The sequence below is a fragment of the Scatophagus argus genome, chromosome 23, assembly GCF_020382885.2.
Source record: "Scatophagus argus isolate fScaArg1 chromosome 23, fScaArg1.pri, whole genome shotgun sequence".
NCBI classification, from domain to species: Eukaryota; Metazoa; Chordata; class Actinopteri; family Scatophagidae; genus Scatophagus; species Scatophagus argus.
This window is the reverse complement of record NC_058515.1, coordinates 8,799,962-8,818,153: the sequence shown is the minus strand read 5'-3', so window position 1 is coordinate 8,818,153 and position 18,192 is coordinate 8,799,962. Positions and strand designations below refer to the sequence as shown.

Here is an 18,192-nt window from a genome sequence, read left to right as displayed (position 1 = left end):
CTTTGAGGTTTAATAAAGTCAATTCACTTTGATTATACATATATATGTATGTATATATATATCTATATATCTATATATATCTATCTATCTATCTATAGATAGATATATGAAATATATTTTGGGAATATGTCAGTTTCTCCATTGTGTATACTTCAGTATAGTTTTCACTGCAGTGGATTTACACTTAAGCCTCAACAGTATTACTATGTAGATAGCTGAATAAATGCAGTCACATTGCTGATTCCAAAGCACAAATAAAAAGACTGTCCTTCAACTTCATTATAGTCATTAGAGTAGCTACCTTTACTTAACTCTTTAAGATTACATCTCTCGGCAGACTCCATGACCAAAGGACAGGTATTAATATTATTAAGTTTAGTATAAAACATGTAAGTAAAGAGTTCCATTATTATACAATGTACAGTATAAATTCACAGTTTAAAATAGTTCCCAACAAATGTATTACTTACATACATTTGATAAAAGCCCAAATGCCCAGTTGTATTAGCTTTTTTAAAAAATGGAATTATCTATGGATTACATAAGCTATACTTTACATCATAAGACCAACTTCAAGTCACATAATAGTTTTTAACTTGCCTTTGACACTGGAGCTGGAACTGGAAAAGGATGCCTGGAATTGCCTGCTTAGCCTGACCTGATCCTGCATAAGTCGATGGATGGATTGATTCTCACCTGGAAAAGACAAAGACAATAAAATGTCCAAGTGTATTTATGACATGTGTATGTATGTATCATATGTATGTATGTGTGTATGTATGTGTGTGTTTATGTCTGTATTATATATATGCATGTCTGCATGATATGTATGTATGTATGTGTGTATGTAAGTATTATATGTATGTGTGTATGAATGTATGATATGTATGGATATGGACAACACAGAACAGAACAACCAGATGTTAACTCTGGTCTTTGAGGTCTAATAAAGTCAATTCACTTTGATTATACATATATATGTATGTATATATAGATATATATGTAGATATATCTATATATATGAAATATATCTTGGGAATATGTCAGTTTCTCCATTGTGTATACTTCAGTATAGTTTTCACTGCAGTGGATTTACACTTAAGCCTCAACAGTATTACTATGTAGATAGCTGAATAAATACAGTCACATTGCTGATTCCAAAGCACAAATAAAAAGACTGTCCTTCAACTTCATTATAGTCATTAGAGTAGCTACCTTTACTTAACTCTTTAAGATTACATCTCTCAGCAGACTCCATGACCAAAGGACAGGTATTAATATTATTAAGTTTTGCCAAATATAAAACATGTAAGTAAAGAGTTCCATTATTATACAATGTACAGTATAAATCCACAGTTTAAAATAGTTCCCAACAAATGTATTACTTACATACATTTGATAAAAGCCCAAATGCCCAGTTGTTTTAGGAAATTATCTAGCTTTTTTAAAAAATGGAATTATCTATGGATTACATAAGCTATACTTTACACCATAAGACCAACTTCAAGTCACAAAATAGTTTTTAACTTGCCTTTGACACTGGAGCTGGAACTGGAAAAGGATGCCTGGAATTGCCTGCTTAGCCTGACCTGATCCTGCATAAGTCGATGGATGGATTGATTCTCACCTGGAAAAGACAAAGACAATAAAATGTCCAAGTGTATTTATATGTATGTATTATATGTATGTACATATGTATGTATGTTCTAAGAATGACCATATTATTAGCTTTGTGGTTGAAGCTTGTTTTTTCTCCCCCCCAAGTGGCCTGTATGTATGTATGTATGTATATAGATGTGTGTATCATGTCTCTTACTAGACATCACTCACTGAGACAGAACTATGGACAACACAGAACAGAACAACCAGATGTTAAGTCTAGTTTTTTAGGTCTAATAAAGTCAGTTCACTTATACATATAGACATACACGAAATGTATCTTGTTGTACTACAGTTTTCACTGCAGTAGATTTACACTTCAGCCTCAACAGTATTACTGTGTAGGTAGCTGAATAAATGCAGTGACATTGCTCATTCCAAAGCACAAATAAAAGGACTGTCCTCCACCTGCTATTATAATGTATTCTTTCCTAAACAGTCACGCAGTTAACAAGTTAAGCGATGGCTTCACAACACAAATTTACACCCTTTCAACTCTTATTAGTGATGCACTGTGTGCTGAATATAACATCTATTGATTTCATAAGATTCTGCCGGCATTAGCAGTCTGCTTCTTACTCTGCGTGCTATTTATGATGATGTTACGTAACGCATTGTGGAGTTTGTGCAGCAGAACCCTCTTCTCATTAAAGGGGAGCTAAATCAGCTGTCAGGTATCCAATAGGCTGCCTGATGTATTCGTACCCTGCTGGGGCAGCTGGGTGGCTGTTTGCCTACTAGCAATGCAATAGCCTCAGGCCCTGTTGCCCAGGGACTGCTGTTTTTATTTATCTGCCTTCAGCTCCCATCCTGTTTGATGGCCATTCTTGCTATTTGCTTTCAACTTCTGTTTTTAGAATAAGGTGTCAATCTAGAAACTCCTACAAAAACTTCATGAAACTAAACTCAAATAAAACCCAAATTCCATGTTAGATTTTAGCTCTTTTAGCCAAAGTTAGTGCAAAGTGAGTTAAGAATCTGAGCATGTTAATACAGCAAACTCTGACAACTCACACTCATGTTTGTCTTGGGTCTGTAAAGGCAAACAATTGAATTGATAAGACATAAAATAGTTTTTCTAAGGATATAATCTTTGATTTCTCCCCATCTTAACATCACCATATATTTTATCTCCCCCTCATTCATCGTTTCAAGCAGGCAACAGATGCTATAGCTGATGTCAGCACAAAAAAACAAAACAAAGAAGCACGAAGCCTTCACAGGCTCTTGACTCTACCAGCAGCTGGAAATGCTGCCAATCACACAGTGTCAAGAGCAGCACTCTGTCTCATATTGCATTACGGGCATCTGGAGAAAACTTCAGATTACATCACTGCCATATGGTGACCATGCGATGGCATCTAATAAACAACTTTTCCTTGGATAAAACCTGCTCTCACAAAGAAACAGATTTGACAATCTGCAGGGTATCAACAACTCCTCACTTTACTGAATGATCATCATCTGTTAAATTACTTGCGCGCTTCACCCCACACAGCGTGGGTGGGAGCCACGTTGGAAGATTGCAGTTTAAATGGACAGTTGTTTGGAAACAGAAAAAAAAAAAAAAAAAAGGTTCTGCTGTGAGGTTCTGCTCAGGGTTTTTGAACTGACTGGCCATTGATGTGCTACTACAGATCAGAAAAGGGAAGGAGGGAGTTGTGGGAAGGATTCAGTAGGGAAACTGAGTACATGCTGAGCACACACAGACGCACATACTTACACACCTCCATTCAGCACATTTGCACATGAAGGGGCAGGGATGGAAAGCCTTTCCAGTTGAGCGTGGGCGTATTTGTGCATTGACTCCAAATTGCTAAAAGGGCCCAGAGGCTTTTTATTGCATTAAATCTCAGACTCAGCTTTGTCGAAACTAGTTCAGGGTACCTGTTCTCTGGAGTGGGAGACAGCAGGGCCTTCGCCTGACTGACTGACTAGTGAGTGACTGACTGGTGGACTGACGCCCACCACAACCCAGCGCTGCTTTCACTCTTTTGGAGATTGTTTTTAAGCTTCCTCCTTTGAAGGGAGGCCAGTTATACCTTCAGGGCTGAGAGGGGGAAAAAAAAAAAAAGGGCCGCTCATGTTGAGTCGGCGTGTGACAGTCACATCCATCTCCCTCGCATCCACACATACTCCAGCCTATTCAATCACAATACTGACGCTTCACAGTCAGCCTCTAGCCTACATATTCTTTGCAAACAACACCATTTAAAGATGAGAATACAGTTTCAGACCAACAGTAACACAAAGCTTTAGTATCAATCAACAATTCCTTTTAAATGAACAAAACGTCACTTTTTTCCTTAAGCTGGCAAGAAAACATTTTCTAGGCCACTTGGGGGGAGAAAAAACAAGCTTGAACCACAAAGCTAGCATACTCCTTAATTTAATATGGTCATTCTTAGAACTTAGAAGATGTAAAGTAACATTCTTTTACATGAAATGAAAGTCATTTTTCTGGCCACCTGATGAATATACTGTCATTAACTGTGCTCAAGAGACACGTTCACTTAATGCTTTCTTAAAGTTAAAATTTGGATTACAGCAGCTTTAAAGTTAACGCTAAAATTGTGCCTAATAGAAACACTACATTTATTTCTCATGAATTCTACTTTTCAGTTACAAAGGTAGAAATAATAATATTTCTTCGTTCATATGTTACAGTCTGGCTTTAGTTGCTCCATTGTGCCTTAATTAAGATTTGCAAGAAGCTCAGGGCAACTTCTTCAGTTGTGCAATATTTTAGAAAAAACAACAAAACAAAGTCTAAAAGAGTCCGAGGTATTAACTCAAAATCTGAACCACGTCAAAACACTGGCTCCTGTGGAGTATCATCAGCTTTGGCATCACACGTTGCATTACTCAGTAGTGCACTGACACCATATAGGAATGAAGAGGAGTGAGAGAATTAGAGAACATAAACTGGAGGATGGGAAATATAAAGGGAGGGGTGGGGGTGGGGTGCTACACAGATAGACAAATAAATGGCAAGAAAAACAAATGACAGAGCAGGATGAAGCTTGAAGGAAAACTGCACTTTGAGAGGAGGAAAAGTGAGTGAGTAGATAAACAGCAATGGGAGGAGCAGAGAGAGAGAGAGAGATGTTGGAGGAAGGGAGGGAGGGGGTATAAGCAGCACTGACTGTCTAGTGGAGGGTAAATGTGTCTGTGTTTGTGCTCTCACATTGGCGAGCGAGGCTCAACACTTCCCCTGTGGAGTGGATGAGTGTAAGCATGTCGCGGTTGGAGGCTGGAAGGCCGAGCTGTGATAGCATGTGGTTAGCAGAGGCCTCCCGCAGTTGGCTTCTCCCACTTACAGTAGAGGAGGCCGTTGGAGAGGAGGTGCGGGACCTGGGACAGCAGAGAATAAAAGAGAAGGTTTAGATTTCCATCGAATTGCATGGGATAATTGTAATACTTGAGGCATATTGAATTAAGGATGATTTCTAACACTACCACAAAGGTGAGTCATAATGGGTTCAATCTCAGTTTGTAGCCAGCAATCAGCACTTTGATATTGGAGCTCTCTGAAGGACCAACAACAAACAAGTGCTCAGAAGAGGCCAAATCATCTGTGGCACAATTACAGGTGCATTGTTTAAAAAAGTAAACTGTAAAATGATTGCTCATGTCAAGGGGATTTGAGTAATGACATATCAAACTGAAACTGAAACCAAATAATGTCATACCTTTGTGTTTGTTAAGTTTGTTGGCTAAATGCCTACTTGGTGCTGGCTAGTCTTTGGTGTCAGCTTATGTTTAGAATGATTCATCACTATCTCTGCCAATGGTCACAAACAAATGTGGACACATCAGCCTTTAACACATGGCCAGTTCAGTTTCTGCTTTTAAACATCAGATATCAGTCATAATGCATGCGGATGTTAATATTTGGGAGTGTTGTGGCAGTATAAAGTCTCTTTTCAGGACAAAGATGTGACTCAGCATCAGGTGTTTCTCTCTTTTTACTCCTTTGTTTCTATTTATTTTTATTTTTTTTAACTTGTGTTTTTCTAGCTATTCTTTTATTTTTGTTTACCATTTTTCGCATGGACAGAAATCATTTGTTAATACATTCATCATCAAGTTTTCACCATCATCTCTATCGTCCATTTAATTCACATTGCATACCTCAGAATGTCTTTGCAGAATGCGGGGGACAGTCTACAGTACCACCTGTGCTACAATTTAGGTTCTTTGTACATATGTGTTGCCACTAGTGTCATGTAAATAAAACCCTTTGGCAGGCTGGAACTTGATCAACATCTGCAATCCAAACACTTTCCTTGTCCTTCTGTGGCTGGTTTCCCCTTAGCAAATTGTTGCACCCCTTGTAGCCCCCATTAGGATGACAGATGAGAGGAGATACTGAGGGGATGGTTAATCTTTCAGGGGGAGAAAGACCAGAAAAAGAAGAAGGGAAACACACCATGCACATAAATAAACAGGATGCTGGGATTTAGCAGGAAATTGTGCGGAAGGAAGAAGCTGCTCACAGATAGGGGATGGAAGGCCGAGAAGGAGGAAGAGAAGGGGGCAAATAAGGAACGGGGCCTGAGTGAAGCGAAAGAAAATGATTGAAAGAGAGCAACATGGATAACAGATGGAATGAAAAGCAGAAAGGGATGAAGAAAGAGCAGAGAGGAACTGGGATATAACGAGAGGGAGACAGAGAGCAGAGGGATCCTGGTGGGCGAGGGGAGGGGATTCTGGAGGGCTATATTGAGCTCGGTTGCTCTACGGGAACTGCCTAATGAGCACAGACTTTGTAAGTAATTATTGGTTATCAACCTGATAATAGTCATTGCTCCATTTTGTGTAGTGGTTTCCACATACTTATACAATTACGGCAATTATTAACGAAGCACCGTCTTTGCGTCGCTGCTTTGCATTTCAAACATATAGTGTGGCCGGGCTGGGCTATTATATTTGTGTTGCATAATGCAGGTTCCCAGGGAGGAGCAGGAGAAAGTAAGCGATGGGGTAAACAACGAGGAGCCAATTTAGCTTTCAAAACAAATACCAGAATTTCATTTGGGCAAGAACACCGTGGCTCATAACCGTTCTAGCTTTAGCAGCAGCTAATATTTGCTCATTTAAGGCCAAAGTTTTTGTACAAACAGGCAGAAATAAAGTAGAACTAATGGTCAGGAGAGAGTGTTAGCATGGTGAAGGGAGGTTCAGAAAAGAAAACAGGCAAAGAAGAAGAGTAATGGGGCAGCCAAGTGTGCATGGCAGCCTCCACTGTGCAGGGAAGTCATCCACTGTAAGTGCTGCAGGAAGAATACCTGCTAGCTTTTCATTAGCAGGTGAGACGCAGATAGGATCGGATGATGCAAACGGATGGCCAGCCAGACGGACAGATGGCTCTCTGCTCCATTACCCGCGGACACAGCGCTGCAGCGGTCACATCATACTCTCCACTCCACAGACACCCTGGATGGTAAGCAGACAAAAGAGAAGAGCACTTGACTCTTTTAAGAGAATAAAAGAGGCGGAAAAGCATGCAGAGATGCATTGGGGTGATACACAAATCTGCAAAGAGCTGAACAAGAGATGTGAACACACTGACAGTGTAGCCTGAGGATTTATAGTTCAAGAGTTTCTGTGAATGAAATCCCTCTATTTAAATAATAAAGCTTGTTTTTTTTTCCCCCTCCATCTCTTGGAAGTATTGGATTTAAATTTCAGATCAGTGCTGAGAAGGAAGAGAGACACGGTCGCTGAAAAAAAACAAAAACAAAAAACAGCTGAAAAAGCAAAGAAGTCAGCAGTTACTTTTCCACTCTGTGTTTGATTCAGTCATCAATTATTGTACAGCAGCAGCAGTCGTGATAAATAAAAGTCAACAACTGACTAACTGCAAAGCCCTGTCACTGGCGCTCATCCAGCACCCACTGCTACATATTGAGTTATAGACCTACAGTATCCGTCTGCCTGTATACACACATCATTGATCTCTATAAGTTCTTCTTCAAAGTCTACGTGTTTGATCAAAGGCAGTGGAGGGTGGATGGCATTTTTCGAAAGCAAAAAGACCAGCGATACACCTGAGGAAGAATGGGGGCGAGGGGGTGCTGGGGGTGTCTCTGGTGCCACGACAGATCTGGATCAAAAGTACCTATTGCAGAATCAAAGTCAGCACCATCAATATTTCATCATAGGAGAACCTGCCAGTCGTCACACACACCCCCCCCTCCTGCAACCTTTCCTTTTCTGTCCCAGACTACTATTTTTGTGGGCTACAGGCTGCCCATAGAATAATTGTTTTTTCCCCCCCGATATTAGTGTTTACCATGATTATAGATGGACAAAAGTATCCAGACACACCTTTTTATTGAGCTGTTTTTCAGGTGTTGGACTTGCTCCCTTACTTCCAGTGAAGAGAAATCTTAATGCTTAGGCATACCAAGACATTTTGGACAATGCTATGCTTCCAACTTTGCCCAAACTGTTGCCAAGTTTGTTGAAGGCCCTTTTTTATTCCAGCATGATTGTGCCCCAGTGCGCAAAGCAAAGTCCAGAAAGACACGGCTGGATGAGTTGGGTATAGAAGAACATGACTGGCCCAAACAGAACCCTGACCTCAACCCCATCCAACATCTGAATGGATAAACTGGAAAGGAAATTGTGGTCCAGGTCTTTTGGTCCAACATCAGTGCCTGACCTCATTATTGCTCCACTGCATGAATGGGCAAACATTCCCAGAGAAACACTCCAGAATCTTGTGGAAAGCCTTCCCAGAAGAGTGGAAGCTCTTATAGCTGCAAAGCTATTTAGAAAGTTACTAGAAAGTCATTAAAGTCCTTGTTGGTGTAATGGTCAGGTGTTCCAATACTTTTGTCTACTAGTACCAGTGTACTTCTGATTATATACATATACATCATTAGATCCTAGTAACTGTCAATACCTCTAAATCATGTTAATGTTTTCCTTCATCCTTTATTCCTAACTTTGAGCCTCAGTAGGACATTTTTGGTGGACTAAATAATCCCTTCAAATCTTAAAGGGGTAGCCGTGCTATTTAGGTTAAAAGGTTAGCAAAAGCATTAAAATGACCTGATGGTGATGATGATCTGTTTGAGCTCAGTTTTGGATCTTACTACTTGTGTTCTACTTGAAAATAACAATGACTGTAAATAGGGCAGACTCACCTTAACTTAGACTGCTTTAGAACAAAAAAATAAATAAAATAAAAAATTCACCCATCTCTCAGCCTAAAAATTCAAAAATGGCATTAACTTTAACAACCACTCCTTCATCACAAAGCTTGGTAAATCCTCAGCAGGTTCAGCGTAATTAAGGCCAAACAACACGAACAGATCCAGCTGTCCTGTATGGGAAACTTTGCCTGTGCACAGACTAAATAACCGAATTTTGTGTCAGCATCCAAAGATTAAAACTTATGAGAAATCTATGCAAATAAAACTCCAACAAGTTTAAAGAACTTCAGCTAGACAGTATGTCATATTCATGAATACAACCCCAATGTGTCAGAATTGGGATTCTTCTCCAATCCCAAAACGGGAAGGGAGCAACATTCACGCTGTGCAGAAACTAGGCTACGCTGTGCTTAACATGGCACCACACCGACTAATACAGGAAGAGGTTAAGTTAATGCATTTGGGAAAGAGAGAGAGTGGGGGAGACACCCCCACCCCCACCCCTACACACACACACACAACAGTATTAAGGGAAGGGAGGGAAATGAAACTTTGCATTATTTTTAGAAGGAAATTATGTCTGTGCATCTCAGTAATTATAAAGCAATTCAGAACTGACTGATAGGCCTCCGGTGGACTTTTTTTTTTTCTTCTCCTCCCTACTCTCGCAGCCTTATCTTTTCCCACCACAACTGCACAGACTCCTACATGCATTTTAATATGGTAATTATCGAGTGAATTCTAAATGTTAACCAAAAGGAAAAGCTGGCGAAAGCATTTAAAATGGGATTCAGCCAACAGTTTCCTATATCAACACAACTCACGCTTCTCCCGCTTCCTGATTAGGAGGATTTATTCAGGGTATTTATAGCCCCTATCTCTTTTGTGTCTACTGGCAGGCGCGCTATTTACAGTATTTTGCTGCCGTCATTTGGCTGATTTGCAAAAGTGATAAACTTAGTCAATGAATGAAGAAGCTTATTATTAAAAAAAAATGATATCATTGTTGAGCATAGGAGAGCACTGGTCAATCTGAGCTTTTCTTCAAGAAACTGTTATATATGACAATAAAGAATACTCTTGGAAAGCTGAGTTGTCAGTTTGTTATTTGCTTTTTTCCTCCCATAGACTCCACACCTCATCTGAGGGAAAAAAAAAAGGTGTGTGACAACCTTGGTCCCAAAGTTGTTTTTTGCCAGCTAAAATAAATACAGAGAGAGGGAGAGAGAGAGCGAGAGGGGGAGACGAGGACCTCCCTACGGACTCGTCTATCTCCAGGCAAGTTTTTCTCTTGTTTGATGGAGCTCAACAGACAAGAGTTTTCTCAGTGAGGCAAAGTTAATGGGAAGCGGCAACTGCGGTGCCACTGCTGAAAAACATCTTAGCTCACAGTTTATGAAAAATCGGTTGCAGGGGAAGGGAAACCAAAGTTGCTCTTTTTTCGCTTTGTTTAAGAAGTCATGGAGGTCAATGGATCCACTTGTTTCAAGTTTATGTTGGAGCAGGATGGACCTGCCCGCTGTCAGTCTCTTCACTTCCTTCAACAGAGTTATTCCAGTGGGAGAAAACCAGTGACACTGTAGAAGATGTTTTTTTATTTATTTTTATTTTTTGAAAATAGAGAGCAATACGTCAGCATCTAAAATATTGTAGCTTGTAGTTTGGTGAAGTAAACGTCAGGGTTTATCAGACTGTGCCTCCGCTCACGCAACCCGGAAAAGCAAAAGAGGAATGATTTCAAAGACAGATCCATACCTTACAGCTAAGTGATAATAACTGGTCTCAAAGTTCACTTTCATCCATAAAATCATCAATTCAGTAATATGTAAAAAAAATAAGTTGCTGATAATGTTGAGTGGAACAAGGAAGCTGATCCCAACTGATCAGCTAAGTCATACAAGTCATGAAAGACGGCAAGCTGTGATTGGTCAGAGTCTCACAGGTAATCTGTCATGTCTATTGGCCAATTCAGAGCAAAAATTTGCAGCCAATGATGGCTTCTTTTGACTTACGGACCATCTTGACAGAAACATCATGTGTTAATATCCTGGGTTTAGGGTTTTGTTAAGGTTGCTAATTTTTCAGTACATCATCTGTGATTTCATTGTGTTTTTCTCTAAGTCCTAGCTTTACTCTTCACCATTTTATCCTCTCTGTCTATCTATTCCCAAGCATGATTTGTCCTTTCTTCCACCCTTTTCTCTGTCTTCCTCTCTCTATCTTTTCCTCCCTCCTGGGTTAGCTTTGCAGCCTAGCCTGTGGGCCCAGGGATGTTGTATTAATTAACTCGCCTCACTGCACTCTCATCAAGCTGCCGGTAAATGGCCCCGCTCCAAGTTTCCCTCCCGGAGCGCACCAAGATGGCAGCATCCGTAAACAACTTCAAATTTACGGTACTGCAGTCACAGCAGCGAGGCCCCTGCTACTCCTTATGCTGAGGGAAGGCAGACTGAAGCCTGCAATTCAAACAGAGCCTCGCTCTGCATGCTGCTGTGTGGTTTAATATGTAAATGCATTTTCGTCAGACTCAAACTGCCATCGCAGTCATCTATTTTACCTCTACGTCTCTGACGTCTGATTTGCAATTGCTGCGCGGAACAAAGTGCAATCTTCTTTAATGTGCACTGCAGTACAGAATGTGCCTGTTGCGCAGCAGCAGAGCAGTCGTAAACAATTTGTATACCTTTTACGTGGCGTGATTAAAATGGGTGCAAATCTTTGTCAATATTAACACGGTTTGACAAGCAGCCATGCAAATGACTGTGCTCCTCAGAGGGAGCGCAGACTGTAATGAGGTAAATACTACAGTACGTTTGTGCAGCATTCGAGCCGAGCTGCAGAGGAGACTAAAGGTGGATAAATACAACCCACCATCCCAGAGGATTTCCAAGCCCTCCTTTCGCTTTGAATAGCCGCTACACATAATAAATTCCAACCAGAGTGGACATTTTAATAAAGTGTTTGTTAGGAAAGCTAATTTATTTAAAGTATTCCCTTTCATTGGTTTATTTTCCCCCTATATACATTATTAGTACTGACGGTTTAATAAAGCCTGCTTTTCATTTCGCTATGTGCAAAAACACACTTTTTTGTCAGCAAAAAACATTCAATTCAAATTCATCGTAAATCTATTAGAAAACTCAAAACTTCCTATTTTTGAAGCTTCACAAAAACAGATGGTCACATTTAACTTACCGTTGTGGCTGCATTACAGAACAGTTATCAGGCCTCAAGGGTCCAAGTGACCGGTGGGGGGCTGGGCAGAAACTGTTTTCTTATCTCCATACATGCAGTTTTTCATTCAAAAGCAGCACCTGGGAGAAAACACCCAGAAAGAGAGGTGAAAAGACATAAAATGACTACAAAGAGATGTAAAATGACCTGAAAAACACAAAATGACTTAAAGGCATAAAAAGCTGCAAAATGATTACAAAGACTACAAAAAGAGTCTCAAAACCTCCACAGAGACATGCAAAACTACAACAAAAAGAGATGCAAAATGAGTGCACACACAATGATCACAAAGCGATTCAGAATGACCATAAAGAAACATTAAACAACCACAAATATGTCTGGGAGTCTTTGGGTCTGGGGCTCCTGTGTGCTACAGTAGAGGTGTAGGGCCTTTTGCGTGCCTGTATCTGTACTTACCGTTCTAACAACTTTTCCCATTAATGTTGAGTGCATACAGTGAACCCACGCTGAATCCAACCTGAGTTGGTCAGGAACATCTAAGAGGAATGCAATAAGCTGAAAAAGTGAGTGAGAGTCACGCTACCAACAGTGCCACACAGCAGCTCGTCATTCTGAAGGCCAAGCACAGAAATACACCAACCTAGCATCATCCATAAACAATGATCTGAGGCTCTTTTTTTTTCCCGTGGACACAGCGTCTGTCTGTTTTCTCTCTCAGTGGCAGCAGTGGATGGAAATAGCCCTCGCACAGACACACCCACAAGAGACTCAAATCAAACATCATTATTCCCTGGGTAAATATTGTGAAGAGATCTCATCTCCACTGGCTGCAGAGGAAATGAGGGACGAGACTCTATTCCCGGTGTGCTCTGGTCAACCTTAAATCAGGCCTTATTACAGAGGGACAGAGGCTGGCAAAGCTTAACAAAGGCTACATGTAAACACGACGATGCAAAACTCACACTGCATAAATGAATGTGACGCATCATAAACATGCAAAATGCATCCAGATGTGCAACACGCAGAGACTGTCTTCTAGGACAAACAGACACACTCATGCTGAGCTTTCATCAAGGCACCATGCATATATCAACATGCACAGTGGGGTGATGCAATCTGTCAAGAATTTCCATAAAGCCTTTCTACCTCACACATGCTTTTTGTCTCTTTATTTCATACCCAGAATTAAATTTTAAAGAGGTGCACAAGACGAGCAGAAATGTTAAAGGTCGTTATTGGTGTGGAGTCAGAAAAATAAACATTGAACATTGCTGCTCAAAGTGGATACAGATCATTCTTACGTCAGCTGTACTGCAGTTGCTGTGCAAGTAGAAGAAAATGGCCAGAACTGCAGAAACTCACCAGACTGTGCTGCTGGGACGAGGGAACCTGACACTGATGTTAAATCCAGCTACAGCTACTGCACAACAGGACTGTGATTTTCATTTTCTGAGACAATTTCTAGGGGGAGTACAAAACAGTGACAGGTTTCATCGGCACAGAGGAGAAAATCAGCAGCTGCAACTGAGATTTTTTTTTTTTTTAACTCCCAATGATGGTTAATCAAATGTGTGCTATTATTTTATGGATATTACTACCACACCACATCACCACATAGAAAGAATAGAAATGGTAACTCTAACTAACTACATGACTCCAAACTTTGAATCTGCCTTCAGATGTTGTTTTCTTGATGAATTCATTTGCAAATGGTTTAACTTTTGTCAAATGAATTGTAGCTTACAGTATCATCACAAAGCAGACAGTCAAGGATCTATTTTGGGTCCTTTTGTGTTCACTATACATAAATTAAACTGTATTGCATTTAAGTACAATATGACTGAGTCATCAGCATATAGGAAGACTTGAGGTTTGACGTTACCTATAAACACATCACATATAGCTCATTTGTATCTTCTTGTGTCTTGACTTGCTAATTGAATACATTCATAAAAGATGACTCCTGCCACTCATCAAACTTAAATCTGAATTGAACTGATTTTTTAAAAACTGTTTGAAATAAATGTTACTAACTACAGGATTTCTTTGAACAGTGAACACTGCTGACCAAAGGTGTTTCTCCATTCACCACAAAGTTCTTTTCATATTAACTATAAAATACTGTTTAACATAATAGTTCATTCTTACTGCCTAAATCTGTAGTAAATCTTAATTCTTCTCTGAATTCTCTTGACCAGCAGGGGTTCCTAGAGACCACTTTCAGCCTGGAGAACTGAACCCATTTTCAAAATATGACTAGGCTAGACAGCCTTTCTGCTGCAACAAAGAGATACTAAAGAACAAGACTTAGCAACATTGGCAGAGCAGCCTCTGTCCCTGAGAAGGCTGGAGTCCTCAATAGTTTCCTCCGAGCTAAAACTCATCTTTGTTTTCCAAAGTCAACAGTCAGAAGCATGGATTTCCTCTGTTCTCCTCCGACTATTGGCAGGATCTGAGAAAAAAAGAGAGAGAGAAAGCAGACAGACACGGAGGAAGATGCTATGTTTTCTTGACTGCCGTCCTTGTGCCGATGGCTTGCCACAGCCGCTATTCTTGGGACTTGTTTTGCGTGGGGGTTGAGAGAGAGGAGAGATTTTGCCATGGCGCTGCAAAAATGAGAAATGACACGGTTCCCCCAAACGTGGCGCCTCATCGGCCTGTTATGGATTAGTTAAGGCTGTTATTCTAATCTGCACCCCTTTTCTTCACTGGCTCATTATGGAATGGAGGTGCCAAGGCCTCATAGGGAGAATAACATGGAGCCCTGTTGAAGAGTTGTTAGAGTAGATAGATGATGCCTTGTTGATGGAAGCCAGTGCTGATCTGACAGGGCTGGAGGAAGCCAAGCCTCAACTGTTTGTGATGTAAGAACTAAAATCCAATCACTGAACATGTTTGACCGTGGACTGCAAGAAATGGGAAAACAGCAGAACAAGGTCCTATACTGAGCTGAAAGTCTTTGATGTCTGAAAAATGGAAATATGGTGCAAAAGAGAAGTATTTAATATTGTATACCACATGTAGGCCAGATGCATTCTGTCAGCGTTAGAGGGTGAAGAGGGACATGTCGCGCATATAAAAGGGCCTTAATAAATTTAAACTTCAACGCTGAGTTAATTTCAAGCTGCAACTCCATTTTACTGATTTCAACTTTGCAACTGACTCATTTGAATTTGTCAACAAGGACCACTGATCACCACTTATCCTCTTAAATAGACAGGTGCAACATGTCTAACCCTTTGTAACCGCTTGTTAAAAAGAATATTTCAGGCCGTGCTTAATGGAAGAAGCTCACACAAAGAGAGAGGTACTTTTGAATTTAACTGTGAATTATCCGTGACACTGGGCCATTAAAGGGATCATATACAAGTCACATAAAGGACCACTTTTCATCCACTCCACCCCAATCAGCTTAAAGGCCTTTTCATTTAAAATGCTCAAGAGTGTTTCATCGGTGGATGAAAGACAATGTCCTACAGAGGACAAAAACTCTGAACAAGTGTGCACAGAGCACACTGTACATCAGAGAGAAGCGAGATAAATCAAATACATTGTAACCTGTAGGGTCAAACAGTGAGGTTTTCTCATCGTGTCAGGGACCACCCAGGCTCACTTCTTGGTAACAGGAAGCTAAACTAGAGACTGTGAACTGGCTTAGTTGGGTAATAGTACCATTTACCAAGGGGACACTGAGGTTCACAGCAAAGTAAAGCAACAGACTGTATTTTGTTCCCAGCAGTTGCACATGCAAAAAGGGGACTAATATATTATTTTAATGTCTCAGGAAAGAAATGTGACATTAGTGTACAAAGTTAATACATTCAGTCCTACATTTTGCTGATTCAATCAAACTCAATTCTGGCACTGAAAATTAACAGACTACAGCTAGAGTGTTGCATATCTGTGACCGCCTATTTTGTGACAAAACACAGAGGAAATGCTGCATCGCCATTTTATGATCTAAACCTAACGGAAACCATCCAGTTAGCTTTTAACTCAAAGTTTTAAGTTCTGAATATTTAAATTGTAGGACTTCCTGCTGTCTTGTGTTTGACCTGCACAACATCATCTCCCATTCAGGTGATCCTGGGATTTTCCTAAAGATTTCAATGCATATCAGTTTCATAGTGGTAACCCTTCCTAAAAATTTGTCAGTATGCAAAATGCTGGTGACCCAACCTCTGCAAAGTTGCCGCTATTGAGCTCAAAAGAGACAAATTTGCATCCTATCAGTAACAAGCTCCTAATACCCCATTTATTTGTGCATGAATAAAAGCTCTCAACGTACACAATAGGAGGAAACCATGAGATGAAAAAGGCCTTTGCTTCTCAGGTTTTACTTTGGAATCTGAACAGCAGGGTAGCTGCAAATTATAAATGAGTGCAAGAGAAAACCTGGTGGGTCATAAATCACATCAGGAGACAGACCATATGCAAATATGTTTACGTTAGCCTGCTGATATCAGCAGCTCTGGACAAAATGTACAAGCATATTTTATTTATCACCTGTCCCTTTACATACTATACCACAGTACGTAAAGAGGTGAGGGCAGCAAATGGGTGGCATGATAATGGTAAGACCATCTGTGTGACCCTTTTCTTCATTAACACAGACTGAAATGTAGGGTAGACAAGGAGAAAATGTGTAGGACACACTGGCCTATTGGAGCTGCAGGAAAAAGCTACATCACTTCAGCCGCTGTACATGACTGCTTTCTTTATCCCCTAGAAAATGTAACCAATATCAAAAAAATGTGCAAAAAGGCCATATCAAAACTGCAGACAGCATCAATCATGTTTTACTAAAGGCAAGTTAGTCCCAGCTGGGGGGGATATCTGAATAATAATTTGATTAACAAACACAGCCAGTCAAGCTGTAACACTTCAATACTGTGCATTTCAATGAAAAGTGTTAATAAGCAAGCAAGCAGAGAGCTAAGAGCCAGCTCAAGGTAAGGAATGAAAGGGTGAGATAAAGTGGCTAAAAAAAAAAAGACTAGTTGAAAGTAATAAATATTGGTCTAAAAATAATGTATAAGTGGTTGCAATTACTCCATGTAATAGATAAATGGTTGAAATATGACAAGATACACTTTGCCCACTCAAAGAGGTGGCAGTAACGAATGCAAGCGTGGCCAAACTGACCCAAGCTGATATTTTGGTCGTATAAAAGTGTTTCCAAATTCACATCTAGTGCAAGATCCTTTCAAATGAAAACATTTTGGAACATGACAGGTTGTTTGAGGGGTACTTCAGTTCACCTGACAGCGCTGTGGAGGTACATATGACAAAAACAGTTGGGAGCCACTGACAGAGCAGATGGTGCCACAGCGAGGTAACATGACTTTTCTTCCCTTTATGGTATGGGTTAAATTTGATTTGGCAGTTTCCATCAAAACACAGTTTAATATTTTTGCCTTTGCATAGCATGTCACTCAGGATAAAGTGGAGTCCTCTTCCAAGTTAAAGGCTCATATTTGTCCCTTGTACTTCATTTTATGATCTGTGTGACTGCTTGTCCAAAGCTTTCAAAAAACGAGTCAAATTAATTTTCAAGCGGCAGTCAAAACCCTGACGATGATTCAGTGCGCTGCTAGAGGAAACCCACTGACTTAAAATCAGTTTCTTGATGTCATACATCTAAGAAGGATGTGACATCAACTTAGACCAACTTATCTGTGATGGTCATTAACTGCTGAAGTCTAATCCTATTTTTACTGACGCCATGTAATCACAACATACAGCAAGAGAAGGTCCAATCAACATAACTTGTCTGCCACGATAAGACCAGTTTCAGCTGGGAGAGGATTCTCACACACCAGATAAGAAACAAACATGCTGTCACTCAGCCAAAGCTTCTCGCATGTGCTTCCAGTAAAGCACAACAAACCCGGGAAGTGCCATGCAACCTTAACATTGACATGCGGGATGCTGCACAAATGGCTCCTTTCATAGTAAAAGAAACTGCTGTCAGGAAAGATTACTTCTGGTCTAACATGCAGGCTAATGGATCAGTAAATATGAGAGAGACTGAAAGCTTTTTAAGCAGCAGGAAGATTAGTCTCCTTATCTTCTGCTATCCAAACAGTGCTGAAATGACTACATGATTGTGCATGCCATAAATATTGTTTTCATTAAACTGAATGACATGCTGGAACGTTTTTTTTTTTTT

General features: G+C 40.2%; 1 long non-coding RNA gene across 2 annotated transcripts; it reads right to left on the bottom strand.

Moving 5' to 3' along the window:
• Positions 1-1,009: 1,009 nt before the first annotated feature.
• Positions 1,010-13,829, bottom strand: LOC124055014. 2 transcript variants are annotated; one of them, XR_006842523.1, is made up of 6 exons: positions 12,661-13,829; positions 12,477-12,556; positions 12,021-12,139; positions 6,951-7,098; positions 4,847-5,013; positions 1,010-1,627 (listed from the first exon to the last, which is right to left on the bottom strand). It is a non-coding gene; the product is annotated as an uncharacterized LOC124055014 (long non-coding RNA). The 2 variants fall into 2 exon arrangements; XR_006842524.1 differs by having other exon boundaries at positions 13,383-13,829.
• Between the last annotated feature and the right edge of the window lie 4,363 nt (positions 13,830-18,192).